This window comes from Crocodylus porosus, unplaced genomic scaffold (assembly GCF_001723895.1).
Source record: "Crocodylus porosus isolate Cpor-Errol unplaced genomic scaffold, CroPor_comp1, whole genome shotgun sequence".
Taxonomy (NCBI): Eukaryota; Metazoa; Chordata; order Crocodylia; family Crocodylidae; genus Crocodylus; species Crocodylus porosus.
The window spans coordinates 5,108,756-5,115,263 of record NW_017728944.1 but is presented as its reverse complement, the minus strand read 5'-3'; positions in this window follow the sequence as shown (position 1 = coordinate 5,115,263).

The following is a 6,508-nucleotide window of genomic DNA, read 5'->3' as shown; positions in this document are numbered from 1 at the left end:
GCCCCCTACTGGCCTGCCACAGGCCTAATAACTTGTATGGTAACCTGGCCAGTCTTCTAGTAAGCACGTGGGGCAGGGTGGGTGAGTGTTGCTGGCTGTTTGTTTCCTGGGAGCAGTTCACTGCTGAGGGGGTTGAGAAGGTATGAGTGTCTGGGAGTGTAAGTGTAAGAAGAGGGGCTCAGAAGCAGGTGCCTGCCATGCAGTGGAGCCACAGCTCAGCCTGGCCTCTTCAGTCTCCATTGCTGGGGGCAGAGGGAGCAGGGCGAGAAGGGATTCCCTTGGGGAATGGGGCCAGGTTCTGGTCCATCCCTTGCTGTGGCTGCCAGTGCCTCCAAGGCATGCCAGGACTGCAAGCGATAACAGCATGAGGACCTCACAGGAGCAACACGGCCAGGCCCAGCATTGGCAGCATGTGCTTCTGAAGCAGCTGCCTTGAGCCTTGTGGGGTTTGTGCTGGGGGGCCTTGTGCTAGGAGGTGCTTAGAAAAAGAAGTCCCTGCTCCTCCCTGTCTGCTTTGCAAGGGCTCAGTGTGCACTTGCCTGCCTGTGGCCTCAGCACATGGGCCTTCACCCCCAGGCATGGGGGGTCTGGCTGCTCCCAGTTATGAGGATGGGGGATTCTGAGTCCATCCCAGTGCACCTTTGCAGGAGCAGAGGGAGTCTGGTTGTGGGTATAAAGTGGCTCTTGTGCTTTTGCTGCCCACTGAGGAGGCTGGGGAGGACCATACTTGGGTCCAAGCTTGGCCAAGGGGATGGGCCAAGGCGGTGTGCCTGGACCTGAGTCCTCTGTCTTGTTCCCCAGCTGCCACAGTCCGCATTAGTCACCCAGGGGTTTTTTGTTTCTCCTGCCAGTCTCCACCCACGGTCCATGGCGAGTCTGCTCAGGCAGGGAAGGAGAGGCACTGGGAAATGCTAGCTCTTTCCTTTACAAGCACCGGAGCTGGCTCTGTGCTCCCCCAGGTTTATCATATTGAATATATCCTTGTGGTTCAATGAACCTGTCTCTCACCGGTGAAGTTATAATTATCCCATCTGCAGGGAGGGCCCTGCTGTGGGGCCCCAGGCTGTGGCTGCTTTGGGCTCAAGGAGGCAAAGCCGGCAGAGCCAAAACCCCTCAGTCCTCTGCCCCAAGCAGGGAGACATCCCCCTGCCTTCACTTCATCCCCCCCCACAAATATCTAATTGCACCCTAGAGCCAGAGCTGCCAGGAGCCCACTGTGCAGCAAAGGCATTGTTCCCCGGGGGAGCTCTGTCTACCCAGAGATATCACAGAGAAAAGCCCTGAGCAGTGGGGGCTTGTAGGAACCCTGCTCCCATGGCCTGGGACTGTCTCCTGGTTGCTTAATAGGGGACATTTGTCATCTTCAGAGACAAAAACATCTCCCCAATCACTGCTAAGGCCCCACTAGCTGGGAGGCTGGGGGGTGCTGTCTGGCAAGGAAACAGAAGGGGCCTGGAGTCCTCTTTTGGGGTGGGAGGCAGCCAGTCAGGCCAGACCATCATAAGAGTCCCGAGGGCCAGTGAACTATGTCATGAATCCAACCCACATCAACCACTGAAAAACCAGATAACAAAGCCCTTCCTTGGGCTTCCTTGGGAGAGGAGCAGCCTTTGTGCTTCCTGCACTGCTGAGCACCTTGTTCTGGCTTCATAGCAATACATCTGTTTTCATTCCCTAATGGTTTTATGGGCTGCCAAGGTAGGGGTCACCAAGGAGCTGGCTTCTTTGGGGTGGGATGCGGCTTTGCAATAAATATTCACCAAAGCATAGCAGCACAGCAATGCCCAGTGGGGTGAAGCAGGTTGTAAGGAAAAGGTCTGCATGGGGAGCTGGGGAAGGCAGGGGTCAGAGCAGGGCCACATGCCCCTGGGAATTATCCCTCTGAAGCATTGTCACCCTGCAGTGTGCAGGGCCAGCCGGGTGCCGGGGGCAGAGAGTTTGGCTGTCTTTGCCCAGCAGGGCTCCAGGGCAACAGGCCAAGCTGCATGGGAGGAACCCAGGCTCCGGCCTGCTGCTATTTCCTACAGGCTCCTTGAGCTCCCTGGCCCGAGCTCTCTTAGCTCCAACCTCCTGAGCTGTCCCCACCATGACACCTCCAGGGCTGGGGACACCCTTGAGCACCTCCAGCTTCTGACACTAGAACAAGAAACAAGAGACTGGTCTCTCCTGTAACAACCTGCAGATTCCTTGCAGGGTGGTACAGGCATCGTGGGGGGAATGATTCGGAGGGTGACACCAGGAAGCTCCATGTGCTTGGGGACTGCGCACCAGCTCTGAGCACACCATGCACCTTGTGACTGCAAGCAGCAGCACTGAATACAGTGCATTTAAATCAAGATCCACATTGCTATAGTCCAAGCTACTTCCCACTCCTACTTCTCTCCAAGATGACTTGTTTGCCTACTTTTCCTCTGAGCAAGGTACTAGGCCTTGCACTGTGACCAAAAGCTCCCAAGCCCAAGGGGTGGAGCGAGTCAGATGCTCACTTTAAGAAACAGGGCAACAGAGAGAAGAGTCAGGGGCTGCTGGTGTGAGCTCTCCGCACCCCACCCTATTCCCAGCTTCCAGTTCTGCGTGGAGAGCGGGCTCAGGCTGTCTGCCCCGGAAGCAGGCAGAGACAAGCCCCAGGTACTCTGGCCCTGTAGTGGTGTTTGGCTGTTGTGGTGGTGGGCAGAGAGGTGCCAGCCCTTAAAAGCTGTAAGGCCCTCTCTGGCTGGGAAGCCAGCAGGCACAGCACAACAAGGGACAAAGAAGTAGGGAACCCCTGCACCCCTAGAAATCAGTCCACCTGCTCAAACTCATGCTTAAGGCTCTGAACTGAGGACAGGCAGGGACTCTTGGATGGGAGACATCAGAACACCTCTCAGGCTGTCCTGCCAGATGCCCAACTGTATCCTCCCTCTACATCCCACCCTGCCCCAGGGATAGATGGCTTCCAGATGTCTGCAATAATGTAGGGATGGGGCTACATGCTGCATTGGAGCTCCTCCTTGTGGTAGCCAGTGGGAGGAACACCTCAGACAGCAGTTCCAGCATCTGCTTTCTTGCTTAGTAGAGCCACAAAAAACAGCATTTGATGGATTGCACCGTCAAATTAGGCCAGGACCTATCTTTGCACAACCCAGGCTTCTAGGAGACACAAGTCTGGCTTCATCCCATCAGGGAGAGAATAGAGTGGGATTCTCTAAAGGCAACATAAAAAAGAAAATGTTGCCCTTGAATTTGGGATGTTTCCTCACTCCCTGTCCTCAATCGGTGTGTTACTCTTTGTGTCCTGTTAAAGGGCTGACCTGTTTCACCCTGGAAGTGGCTGTATTTCAGTGGCAACTGATGCACTCTCTGTGCATCGGTTTGCAAAGCCCTTTGGGATACCCCTGGAAAGGTGCTACATAAAAGTTTCCTGCACAGGGTAGAATAGCCTCAACACTCACAAACTGGATCTGCTGTCAGGCTTGCTGGATGCAGACCCTACGGTTCTCACTGGCTCTGCAGCCCCCAGACTGATGGATGCAGCTCAGGAAATCTAGTAGCCCCAAACAAGGACTCTCTACACCCCAGTTTGGACTCAGCAACTATGAGCAAGACTGCTACAAAGACCACTAAATAGCAGTCCTCTTATGCCACCTAAGCTGGCAAGCAGGTCTGTGACAGATGTCCATGCTGGGTGCCCATCGCCCCTGCAAGCCAGGTGCACAGGGCAGCTCTCTGGTGACACTGTTCCCATGCAACACAATTCACTTGAGCTGTTACTTGGAGATTGCAGGCTACCTCTGCCCTGCAAACAGGCATGAGTTCCTGCCTATTCCCCCCATCACTGCTTAAAATAGACCATCCTGTAGCTTCTGCTGTCTCTTGCCCTCCTGGGCTATCGGTCAGCACTGAGAAGGGGCTGTGCAAAGCCAGTGAGAACATCTCTGAGAATAGCAATGAGTGGGGGTGCTCTAGTGCTAAGGGGCTGGCTTGCTCTTAGGAAAGTTTCCTGTTTTTCTCTTTCAACAGCAATGATTTGGACTTACCCTGGTGTCAGGGGGGTCTACATTGCTCTTGGAAAGGCCCCTAAAGGGCGGTTTATTTCTGAAGGAGAAGAATGGGAGCTTTTCTCTAAAACTTCCCTCTGAATGCAGTGCAGCCTGGGCACACAGCAGCATAGGAACAGTGACATTATATGTGGCCACAGATCCAGTAGCATAAAAAGGGGAGCAGGGCACCAGCCCTGGGCACTGATTTGGAGGGGGCATCAGAACAATAGTCCTTGGGATCAACAGGGGACATCAAGTCTCCAGGGCATGTAAGACTAACACCCCCAGCCTGCTCTCCTGTGCTCAGTGTCCCATTCCCCGTCCTGCCCCCAACCCTGTTTCCAGAGGGGAAAATGCTTGCAATGCCTCTCCAGAGATTAACTGCAGTTTCCCCCTTCCCGTGCAGCGTGCATCACTGTGGTGGAGTCTGGGGGGCTCCTGCACCCTCTGCAGCATACGCTTAGCATGAGCCCACTGCTGCCTGGGATTCCTTGCCCGAGCTGGACAGAAACAGCAATGGTGGGGTTGGGGTTTTTTTTTCAAAGGTTCTTTATTTTACATAAAGTTCAGAAGTCGAGGGACATTCCTCATTGCCAGGGGTGGGCAGGAGATACAAAGAGAATCACGGCTCAACTCCTGACAACAGAATTTAACACAGATGTTTGTGTGAGAGCCTCCAGCTGGCAAGTGCCAGGACCAGGCACTGGTGTGCAAATCCTAACACTCACATCCTGGTGTAGTGTGCTTGCATGAGGCTCCCTGCAGCTGTGCCCTCAGAAGCTGCTAATGCCAGGCCTACTGCCAGGGCATGTGAAGTATGAGTGCCACATGTACAAAGTGTCGGTGCTGAGCCTCATGGGTTCCTGGAGGGGCTGTGGTCTACTGTGTCAGGGCCATGAGCAAGTTGTTAGCATATAGCATGGCCTTCATTCAGGGCACTGCTGCAGGAAGAGGAAGTGGAGCAAGCCACCTGCAAGCAACTAAACCCCTTGGGCTCATGCCTTTTGTCATGTCGGGATCCTTGCTGATGTTAGTCTGTCTGCTGGTGCCTTTCTTGCTGGTCTTTTTAGAAGTATCAGCCCTGCACACTTGGCTTGGGCCTGTGTATTTTTTTTCCAGGTGGGTCTGTTGGGGCTTTCTTGCCTATTGTGAGCTCTTGATAACAATGTGAGATAAGACATTAGTAAGAGCTGCTTGTCCCCGGCATAGTGTGTAGGCATAACCATGAAAACTGGGGAGTGTTGGGGTCACAAAACAACCAACTTACAAAGCATGCAGTCTTGTCCAGTTGAAAGCCCCTCCCTGCCTCCACTCCTTGTTTTTCCCACTTTTGTGCTATCACAATTGCACTAGTTCTTCAATTACCACCATCATGGAGGCAGGGCAGGGCTTTCCAGTGTGAAAATACCATTGGGAATATATTCCTCGCTCCTCCCTCAGAGTGCCTTATGCACATGCCCACAACCTCATTATGCAGCACAAAAGGCACAAGCCCAGGTCCCCACACCCTTTGCCCCACAGCATGTCACCCTGAAAACAATGGCCTCTTAGTAGCAACATTCACAAGCAAGTATCATTTCTACTCCCAAAGCACAATTTCCTAGGCCTCGGTGAGGGAGGTCAGGACCATCCACCTTGGTCTGTAGATGGGGAACCAGCTCCAACCGCAACCCACTGGCACACCAGTGCAGGGTTGGGATCCTGGCTCCCATACCCAGACCCAGCAGTACCAATACTGTGGGCCGATTGATGAAAGGGTATTGCCAGGGAGCCTTCGCTGCCCTGCTATTAGAGTGACCCCAGCATTGTGACCAAAATAATCAATAACATACCCACACGTGGCAATTTGCGACACAGGCACCAGCCCCAGTGGAAGACCTCAACGTGGTTCTTTAATTGTGAGACAGAGTGCTTCTGAACACCTGCCTTCAGCATTTACCTTGTACTGTACAGGGACACAGGGTGCATACACAGTGACACAAGTCATCAGCACTGGCCTCCTCGCACATATATACAAGATACAAGCAGGCCAAGTAAGCCGTTCCCTCTGCCCAGTCCCTGGGTATGAGCACTGTGCGCACGCACACACATACACATGCATACGCACACAGAGTCCAGAGGCCTATCCATGTGCTGGGAGACAAAGGCGTTGTGAAGTGGGGGGTCGGTCCATGGACGTGATTGTCTGGGGAAGAGCTGCAGGAGGGTCTGCCCCTCTTCCTCATGGCTCCAGATGGACATGCGCCACTTCAGAGGCTTGATCGTTGCTACTGGGTAATGTTAGAAAAGGGTTCAGCTTGCTCAAAGCACTCAGTCCATTAAGATGTGCCGTGCCAGACACAGCCCCCCACATCCCCACCAAGGCGTACACCTCTGAAGTGCATAAATGCACAATCCAGAGACCCCACACACTTCATAGAGACCCATACAACACTGATACCCACGTGTAGGCACTGTATAGACCAGGGGTGGACAAAATGGTGGATCCA